The sequence below is a fragment of the Lutra lutra genome, chromosome 18, assembly GCF_902655055.1.
Source record: "Lutra lutra chromosome 18, mLutLut1.2, whole genome shotgun sequence".
Taxonomy (NCBI): domain Eukaryota; kingdom Metazoa; phylum Chordata; class Mammalia; order Carnivora; family Mustelidae; genus Lutra; species Lutra lutra.
The window spans coordinates 2,564,662-2,575,534 of NC_062295.1; the positions used below are offsets into that span (position 1 = coordinate 2,564,662).

At 43.1% G+C, this 10,873-nt stretch overlaps 1 long non-coding RNA gene across 1 annotated transcript in view; it reads left to right on the forward strand.

Moving 5' to 3' along the window:
* The window catches only part of LOC125090767 (uncharacterized), a 30,541-nt gene extending 24,908 nt beyond the window's left edge, over nt 1-5,633 (forward strand). The window contains exon 4 of the long non-coding RNA XR_007124475.1: nt 5,374-5,633. This is a non-coding gene — a long non-coding RNA (uncharacterized LOC125090767). The remainder of the gene's footprint in view (nt 1-5,373) is intronic.
* The last annotated feature ends 5,240 nt before the right edge of the window (nt 5,634-10,873 follow it).

The window sequence follows — 10,873 nt, forward strand, 5'->3', positions numbered from 1 at the left end:
ATTTTCAAACAATGTGTGAGGTTTGCCAATACTGGAGAAACAGCACAGACCTGCCTTTAGAGTTAAATACACATACATACATGTACACACAGCAGGCATCAGATTAATGCAGTCACAGACAAGGGAAAGCATAAGGTCCCGTGCCCTGACTCCCTTGAAGTTACAGAGCAGAAGCTATAATTTAAAAACTGTGATTGAGATAAGCTGAAATGACTAAAAGGCCATTTGCCCAGGAAGACCTGAATATCTGCACAAGAGCCTTCACACAGGGCAGTACCTAGCCCTGCATCCCTGCCCAGTTCGGGGGGCACTTTCCCTGCGTCCTGTAGAGGGCCCTCCCACATGGTCTCTAGGGCTGCCTGTGGAAGCACAGTGGGTTCCCCTCTCCCATTCCTCATCCCCAAGGACAATCTGCAAAAGCCAGTGGTTGGAAACAGTTCATGCTGCAGGAAGTAGTTAGGAGAAAACAACTGTACAAGTCAAAGCTAAAATCACACATCAAAGACCACAGAAAACATTTTCCAAGGTTGATGTAGTTGTGGTGGGGATCAAAAGACCAAAAATCATAGCCTTGGAACTGCAGTGGGTGACACTTATGCTTGAAGCTAACATATACTGGGCACTTGGTGTGTGTATTCTCAGCGAGAATACTGTGCCTACAGTTAACCAGTTGTGTGACACTGTCTGAGCGATGGACCTGTCCAGTTTTTCAGCCTTGATTATACCTATATGAGGTACCTGGAATAGTCATATCCAGAGACAAAGTAGAATCTTGTTTAACCGGCTGGGAATGGAGGGTATGGAGAATTATTTAATGGTTAGAATTTCAGTCTGGGCTGATGAAAAAAGTTCTGGGGATGGGTGGTAGTGACGGTTGTACAACAATGTGAATGCACTTAATGCCACTGAATTGTACACGTAACAATTGTTAAAATGGTAAATTTGAGGTTATGTATATTTTACCATGCCAAAACCCTAAAAAATGCACATTCCCCTTGATTCAATTATTCTATTTCGGGGAGTATCCTAAAAAAAATTATTGAGTGTATACAAAGTTGCATTACAAGATGTCCTTTTCAGAATTGCTTATTAAACCAAGAATTGGAAACAACCTAAAATGTCCATCAGTAGAGGAGGTAGTAAGTACAACGGCGGTGCACCATACGCTAGCATACTGTGCATCGCGGTGCACCATACGCTAGCATACTGTGCATCTGATCAGAGTAAGAAAGCCCTGTTCATGTTGAGCCAGGCACACTGTTATTAAAAGGCAAATTGGGAAAACATGTGCACATAATAAATACATATATGTGAACACAGCAGAAGGAGACTTACAGAATGTACAGCCAACTGTTACCTATAAAAATGAGTAGAAGTGAAATGAGGAGGTGGTGAAAAGTTTCCTCATTTTCTTTGTATACATGTTGGTTCTTTGACTCTTGTACAGTGACTATCCATGCATTACTGCTGTTGCATGAAAACACCTCAGAAGCTAGTGGTATAAAAACAACCTTTTTATTCTCATGATTTTGTGGTCAGGATTTGAGCAGGACACAGGAGGGACAACTCATGTCTGCCGCATGACCGGAGCTCCACCTGGGGTGGCTCCTGTGTCTGGAGATTGCTGGAATGGCTGAGACTGACTGGGGTATGGGTCTGGGGCCTCGGTGCTGGCTCTCTGCAGGGGAGTGCTTGTTTCTTCTCCCCCTTATTCTGCTGGGACTGGGATATCCACGTGACTTCTTCCCTTGTATGCGGCGTGCCTGCACTGGGCTGGGCTGGGGGCTGGAACAGCGAGACTTTGCTGCACATCCATTTCTGTCTCTGGGCATAGCTTGGGCTTCCTCGCAGCATGGCAGTCTCAAAATAATCAGCCCTCTTAAACGGCAGCTGGTGTTCCCAGAGGTAGCGCTCCAGGAAGCCTCTGGCGGTAGCTTTAAGACTTCTTAGGTAGTCCTGGAAAGTCACTTCCATTTCATTCTGTTGTCTAAGCATGTCACTAAGGTTGGTCTAGGAACCCCCTCTCAAGTAATAAGGAATTTGTGGCTGTTTTTAACCTACCACACTTAATCTAATGTTAAAAATAAAGACTTATCACAGGAAATTCAACCTGACGTTTGATTTATAGTGACCTTCGTTCGAGCAGAGCACACCCACCTCTTCCATTTCTCTCAGCAGTCATTGCAAATGTAGTCTCTTTGGAGATCCTGGAGGCCTGTTGCTTCCTTCCAAGTTTCTTAGGCCATTCTGCAAATTAATGTTTAGCTTAGTGGTTCTCATCTTTGTTTGTACATTAGAATTATCTGGGGAGGTGGCGCCTGGGTGGCTCAGTTGGTTAAGTGACTGCCTTCAGCTCAGGTGGTGATCTCAGGGTCCTGCGACTGACCCCGCATCAGGATCCCTGCTCAGTGGGGAGCCTGCTTCTCCCTCTCCCTCTGCTGCTCCCCCTGTTTGTGCATATTTTCTTTCTTCTCCTCTCTCTCAGTTGTATAAATTAAAAAATCTTAAAAAAAAAAAAGAATCATTTGCGGAGCTTTAGAAAATCTTGTGCCCAAACCACATACATACATACATTGTACCCAGGTGCTATGGTCTGCATGTTTGTGCCCCATTAATGGGAGTGATGCTCTCGTATACAAGACCTACAGAGCTCCCAATTCCCTTCCACCATGTGAGGACACAAAGGTTGGCAATCTGAAACCCAGAAGAGGGCACCCACTTGACCATACTGGCACCCTGATTTCTCATAGCCTCCAGAGGTATGAGAAATAATTTCTGGGGCGCCTGACTGGCTCGGTCGATGGAGCATGTGACTATTGATCTCAGGGTTGTGGGTTTGAGCCCCACATTGGGCATAGAGATTACTTAAAATAAAACCTTTTTTTAAGGTTTTATTTATTTATTTGACAGAGAAAGAGAGATCATGAATAGGCAGGCAGGCAGAGGAGGAGGGGAAAGCAGGCTTCCTGCTGAGCAGAGAGCCCGATGCGGGGCTTGATCCCAGGACTCTGAAATCATGACCTGAGCTGAAGGCAGAGGCTTAACCCACTGAGCCACCCAGGCGCCCAAAATAGAACCTTTTAAAAAGGGAGAGATTTCTGTTGTTTATAATCTGCCTAAGCTGTAATAATTACAGTAGCCCTAATGGACCAAGACAGCAGGGGTCAGACTTATTCTGCCCAGATCACTAGGCTAGAAATGAGAGAGGATTTCAGGACTAGTACTCATTTCAGAATTAAAGATCATAGTTTCCTGGAGTGCCCTTTGTACATTTCTTCAAGAATGTGAAGATGACTGCATGCGCAGGAGGGCTAGGGGTACTGTGTCTCATCCTTGCCTCTACTTCGCCCCCACCATGTCATGAGCCCCGTGGGGGCCCAGTCACCAGTCTGTTCCCTGATTTCCTTGATTTTAGTCTAGACAACGCACTGTGAAAGAATCCCTGCAAATTCTGAAAGATCACAACTGAAAATTTCTTAACGTGGTCCGTGTGGGTTTTTTCTCCTTTCAAGAAGACAAACAGCTGTGGCATCTTTGGGAAGACTGTCAGAGATGGAGAAAGGGATGAGGCCTCTCCAAGACCCTTTTGCCTTCCGTTCTCACTACTAGCTTTAATAGCTAGAGCTATTAAGAATTGCAGTATTGGGGCATCTGGGTGGCTCAGTGGGTTAAAGCCTCTGCCTTCGGCTCCGGTCATGATCCCAAGGTCCTGGGATAAAGCCCTGCATCAGGTTCTCTGCTCAGCAGGGAGCCTGCTTCTTCCTCTCTCTCTCTGCCTGCCTCTCTGCCTACTTGTGATCTCTGTCAAATAAATAAATAAAATCTTTAAAAAAAGAATTGCAATATAAAGTCCATAAAATAGTTTTATTTTTAAAGTCTCTTAACAAGGGAAGAGGAAGTAAAAAAAAAAAAAAAGAGAGAGAGAGAGAGGGAGAGAGAGAGGAAACCTTAAGGAGGCAGAAGGGGAAGCAACCTGAACTCCTCTTCCTTGCTTCCCCTTTACACAAGCACCAAGAGTGCTTCCAAAGCAACAAAAATACTTGAGAGGCCCAAGAGTTAACATTTGTGTTCCACAAATAGAACCCTTGTTTTCTAGGGCCTTGGGGATACTTCAAAAGCCTTATCAGATTAAGTCTACAGGAAAACCTAAATGAATTTTTCAAGGAGAGTAGAATGAACCTCATTTTCTAATCAATGCAGGAAAAAAACCTTAGAGGAAAATTTTCTTCACGAATTGACCAACTCTTGGCTAAAAGGGGAGATAAAAACTGCAATGACAAGCTATTTTGAAATGATCAATGAGAATATTGTATATTAAAACTATGGTGAGTAACCAGAGCTGCACTTAGAGGAAAACTCATAGCCTTAAGTGCTTTTATCATTAAATAGAGATTAGAAATTAAATACACTGGGGCACCTGGGTGGCACAGTCGGTTAAGCATCTGACTCTTGGTTTCAGCTCAGGTCATGGTCTCAGGGTCTTGATCTTATAGTCATGAGATGGAGCGCCACGTTGGGCTCAGCATGGAGTCTGTTTGAGACTGTCTCCTGCCCCTCCCACTTGTGTGCTTGCTCTCTCTCAAATAAATAGATCTTTTAACAAAATTACAGTGCTATTTATTGAAAGTTTAATTCGCATGGAAACTGCACTTAAATATATTTTACTTAATCTTTGTAGTACTTATGAGGTGGATACTGTTTTTTCCTTTTATCTTTTCAGAATGCTCCCAAGTGTAGCGAGGCCTATCCATGCAATGGCCTAGGTTCTTCATTTTCAAGAGTATTTCACACCTTTCTTGATTCACTGCTACAAACATTTATTAATGTTTATTATGTATACAGAACTTGAGGGGTGAATAATTAATGTTCTCTACCCTGTAGAACTCCACAGTCAGTGGGAGCCCAGAAGAAAGTGATTTTGCATTGTGATGGCAGCAAGAGTCGGCTGCAGTGCTTGTGGCTACAGTTCAGGGCTTTGTTCCTATTTTGTTTTGTTTTTCCCCTTCAGAATAGTCTGTCTGATGTGAAATTGCTTGATCAAAGAGGAAAAACATTTTAAGATACATTAAACACACCATCAGACTGCTTTCCATGAAGTGTACTGCATTCACAGGGTCTCTCCTCTGTCGGGAGATGTTGGTGTCTATAAAGGTCTGAATGAAGGAAGCTTTTCCCACAGCATGGGCCCTAGTGAGGCTTCTTTCCTGATTGAGTCCCTGATGCTCAGGGAGTCTGATGTTGAGAAACTCTCCAGGATGAACTTCTCAGGGTTCCATCTGTACAGAGTGGTCTGATGCTCTATTAGTTCTGCTAAATCTTGGGATTTCCAAGTTAATTTTCTAATTTCTTTTTCATTTTTTTTTTTTTAAACAGAACCACAGCATTCTATGCGAAGGTAACAGTGAATGGATCTGGAGTTCCCAGGTTTTTTGTGCTTTGAAGAAGCTTCTCTCTCCTGTTTATTATTTAAATTTTAGTTTACAGTGCAATATTGGATTCTGGAGTAGAATGGAGTGACTCATCACTTATATACAACACCCAGGGCTCATCACAAGTGCCCTCTTTAATGCCCCATTACCCATTTGTCCCTCCCCCACCTCCCTCCATCAACCCTCAAGTTTATTCTCTATCGTTAAGAATCACTTATGGCTTGTTTCCCTCTCCCCCTTTTTCCCTTTCCCCTTACCATATGCTCATCTGTTTTCCTACTTGAATTCCACATATGAGTGAGGTCATATGGTATTTGTCTTTCTCTCTTACTTCACTTAGCACTCTAGCTCCATCTGTTATTGCAAACGGCAACATTCCATTATTTTTGATGGCTGAGTAATATTCCTGTGTGTGTGTGTGTGTGTGTGTGTGTGTGTGTGTACGCGCACACACGTGCCTATGTGTGTATCACATCTTTATCCATTCATCAGTCGATGGACATTTGGGCTCTCTCCATAGTTCAGTTATTGCTGATGACACTGCTGTAAACATCAGGGGGCAGGTGCCTCTTCGAATTTGTGTTTTGGTACCTTTGGGTCAAATACCTACTAGTGCAGTTGCTGGACTGTAGGGTGGTTCCATTTTCAACTTTCTGAGGAGCCTCCAAACTCTTCTCCAGAGTGGCTGCACCTGGTTTCCATTCCCACCACCAGTGCAGGAAGAGTTGCCCTTTATCCACATCCTCCCCAACACTTGTCGTTTCTTGTGTTGTTGATTTTAGCCATTCTCACATGTGTGAGGTGCATCTCGTTGTGGTTTTAATTTGTATTTCCCTGATGCCGACTGATGTTGAGCATCTTTTCATGTGTCTGTAAGCCATCTGGATGTCTTTTTTTGAAAAGTGTCCATATTTTTCTGCCCATTTCTTAACTGGGTTATTTGTTTTCTGGGGGTTGAGTTTGGTAAGTCTTTATAGATTTTGGATACTAACCCTTTATCAGATATGTTGTTTGCAGATATCTTTTCCAATTCTGTAGGCAGCTTTTTCGTTTTGCTGATTGTTTCCTTTGCTGCATGGAAGCTTTTTATCTTGATGAGGCTGTCCGGATAGTTCGTTTTTGAGTATTTTTCCTTGCCTCTGGCGACATGTCTAACAAGAAGTTGCTGCAGCCGAGGTTGAAGAGGTTTCTCCCTGTGTTCTCCTCTAGGATTTTTTTTTTTTTTAGATTTTTTTAAAATTTTTTATTTATTTGTCAGAGAGAGAGAGAGAGAGCGAGCACAGGCAGACAGAGTGGGAGGCAGAGGCAGAGGGAGAAGCAGGCTCCCCACAGAGCAAGGAGCCCGATGTGGGACTCGATCCCAGGACGCTGGGATCATGACCTGAGCCGAAGGCAGCGGCCCAACCAACTGAGCCACCCAGGCGTCCCTCCTCTAGGATTTTGTTCTTAAATATTTTGTGTGTGTGAGAAAGAAAGTGCACAAGCAGGGGGAGTGGCAGCCAGAAGGAGAAGCAGGCTCCCCACTGAGCAAAGAGCCTGATGCAGGACTCCAACCCAGGATGATGGGATCATGACCTGAGCTGAAGGTAGATGCTTACTGGGCTGAGCCAGCCAGGTGTCCCTCCTCTAGGATTTTCATGGTTTCATGTCTCACATTTAGGTCTTTCATCCATTTTGAATTTGGTTTTGTGTATGGTACAAGACATCCATTCTCATTCTTCTGCCTGTTGCTGTCCAGTTTTCCCAACACAATTTGTTGAAGAGACTGTGTTTTTTCCATTGAACATTCTTTTCTGCTTTGTCAAATATTAGTTAACCAAATCGCTGTGGGTACATTTCTGGGTCTCTCCTGATCTTAAAACCTGAGAGAAGAAATGGAAATTGAAAATGTCTCCCTGTTCAAAGGGGAAACAAAGTGAGGGGAAGGAAAAGTTGTATTAAACCAGTAACAGGATGATAGAAACCCCTAAGTAAATCTCAAAGCTTTGACTTTTTCTTTACTTGTATCCAGTGAACATTCACCTTATCTTGAAGCCAAATCCTTGTTTCATTTGGAAATTCTGCGTCCTTTTCCCCACGGCTCTTCTCTGTGCTCCACTGGGAAGCTCAGGTCACACTTTGGTACCGGATATCCTGGCCACAAGACAGACAGGAACATAAAGAGTTTGGGTCACCACTGACTATTCCTGATTCAAGTTGATTTCCGGGGCAAATGGCCTCTTTATATCTATTTCATCACTTAGGATGATTTCACCTAGTTCCTGTCAGGCAGTATTTCAGTGTTAAAATAAAACCAAAATGAGGGGAGGGCTTTTGTGCTCAATTCAAGGCTACTATCCTCCATCTAATCTGTGGACGAGGAGTGAATTAATTCTATGTTAAAAATCAATGCACTAGGGGCACCTGGGTGGCTCAGTGGGTTAAAGTCTCTGCCTTCGGCTCAGGTCATGATCCCAGGGTCCTGGTATCGAGCCCCACATTGGGCTCCTGCTCTGCGGGGAGCCTTCTTCCTCCTCCTCCTCTCTCTCTCTCTGCCTGTCTCTCTGCCTACTTGTCATCTCTGTCAAATAAATAAATAAAATCTTAAAAAAAATCAATGCACTAAATTAGTTTTTATATTATCTTTTGAATATTTTGTTAAGGGAATTATCTAAGTCAGGACTAAAATGCCAAAAGAAGAGAGAGAGAGCGAGAGGTGTAAAAGTGGGAGTTTGGGAACTGTGTCCCGGATTAATTTCAGTTAAGAGATTTTCAAATAAAAATGGATATGTGAACTTGGTTGGTGGTAACCAGCAAATACTGTCTTTATATGTTTCTTTTTGCTGAACTCTAGAAGTGGATTATCTTGAAGTTAACCAAAACAACTATCCGAGAGTGTTTCCGGCAATCCAGAGACAGCTGGTAAAACTGTATGCAGCTCAGTCCCTGCTGTGCCCTACCACTGAGAGCAGCTAGTTTGTAGCCTCTTTGTGTCCTTTCCTGCCCCTTCTCACCCCGGACAAAATTTACTACTCTGCAACAAAGTGTGGGTTGGTAAGTGGTGGTTTATGATTCAAGGAGGAAACATGAGGAAATGTTTAAATATGAGAATTATGTTTAAATATGAGGAACAAACATGAGGAAAATGTTTAAATATTAACAGTCCAAAACAATATTAGCAAGTTAGATTGTTAATCTGAAGGAAAACTTAAAAATTTTAGAACATTTTACCAATATACAGGAAGTGGAGCAAAATGCCTTATTTTATTTTCAAGGAGAAAGGCAACATGTTTCAGATTAAAATAAAATGCATTTCAGATGAAATGCCATGTAAAGTATTTTGTTTATAATTGGATTTCAAAGGTAAGAGTAAAATCAAAGAGCAATTTCATACATGTAGAGCCAAACCCTGAGCCATAGATCACAGGGAATCTATAGTACAGTAAAGTGGGATGAAACGAAAGCTGGGAGGAGTGGCAGATAGCAAAGGCTTAAGGTGGCAGGAGCCTGGAGGCCAGAGTATCCTCAGGAGAGGCAGGGAAAGCAATATTGCAGGCTGATGGGAGCTGCTTATTCGCTCCCTTGCCAAAGAGCACAGACCAGAAAGTCTTAACACTGTGTATTTCATCAAATAGTGGTTTGAAGACCACAGGCAGACAACTGCACCCCTTGCATGCAAGGAAATCTGTAAGAGTTGGGTAAGTCCTGAAAGCAGCTCCAGAGACAGAATCTAGTGACCATAACAGCTAAGGCCAGGATTCATAAGGATTCTTTATCTAGACTGAAATTCGTTTTTCTCTGTTATAATAGTCAGAGAGCCACCAACAGCTATGGACAAGAAAATATAAGAAAGCAGAATCAATAATGATCGCCAGAGGGCATACTTACTTCCCTGAACTTACTTTTCACCAAAGACCTAAAAGAGTGGTTCTCAATCTTTTTGGTGGTTTTGAGAACTTGACGAACTTGATCTGCTTCCTAGAAAATATACATCTACATACAGGTCTGCATACAGTTATCAAAACTTACAAGATCTCCAAATCCAACTATTGTGACCCTCCAGAGCTGCACCAGCCAGTACAGTAGCCACTCGTTGGCACTTAGGAACAGGAGCTACATTTTGCCATCACAATAAGTTCTACTGGACAGGGCTGCTCTAGAATGTCATGGGCTCTAGAGTAAGAACTCCTGCCCCAAGTGAGCCCCTGTAGTTCTACTGGCCTGTAACCCTACTCCCAGTAATATTCCCATTATTTCTTCTGTCTGAATATAAATAGGCCTTAAAGAAACGGAGGAAGAATATTAACAGGAATTTGAATAACTCAGAAAGTCCAACTAGCTTCAAGTCCCCATTAATAAACTTAGGGGTGCCTGGGTATGTGTCTTCGGCTCGGGTCATGATGCCAGGGGTCCTGGGATTGAGCCCCATATCTGGCTTAGCAAAGAGCGTGCTTCTCCCTCGCCCTCTGCTGCTGCTCCTGCTTGTGCTCTCTGTCAAAATCTTTAAAAACAACAAAAAACCCTCAAACTTAAATAACAGATGATTCTTTACCATCTCAAGATATGTGTAGTCTTTTTTTTTTTTTTTTTTTTTTTTTTTTTTTTTTTTTTAAAGATTTTATTTATTTATTTGACAGAGAGAGATCACAAGCAGATGGAGAGGAAGGCAGAGAGAGAGAGAGAGAGAGGGAAGCAGGCTTCTTGCTGAGCAGAGAGCCCGATGTGGGACTCGATCCCAGGACCCTGAGATCATGACCTGAGCTGAAGGCAGCGGCTTAACCCACTGAGCCACCCAGGCGCCCAAGATATGTGTAGTCTTGCAAACATTTCCATGTCCCACATCCTGCAATAAAAATCCAACTGGCTTCTCGGGGCGCCTGGGTGGCTCAGTGGGTTAAAGCCTCTGCCTTCAGCTCAGGTCATGATCCCAGGGTCCTGGGATCGAGCCCCACATGGGGCTCTCTGCTCAGCAGGGAGCCTGCTTCCTCCTCTCTCTGTCTCTCTGCCTGCTTGAAATCTCTGTCTGTCAAATAAAAAAAAAAAAATCTTAAAAAAAAAAATCCAACTGGCTTCTCTGTGAGATAGGGTGAGACTTGAGGAATTTACGGTGCATTAGTAACAACTAGTATCACACTGAGTTCATGCTAAGTGCCAGGTACCATTCTAAGCGTCCTACACATTAGCTCATTTAATCCTCAGCCAATGTTACAAGGTGGGGATAGTCATATCCTCTCAAAATAGGTAAGATAACTAAGTTTGGGGATTAGCAAGATTGAATAACTTGTTTGAGATAACGTAGTAAATACCGGCAAAGTGGTTATAAGGTTAGAGTCTGTAGTCTCCTGCGATATGTCAAAAACATGAAAACGGCCTTAGAGGACTCTGAGGTCACATGTCTCAACAGGAGTTTATGAAATGGATCTATACCTGCTTGTGTGCTCTGCGGCTGCTGAGGCCACATTTCC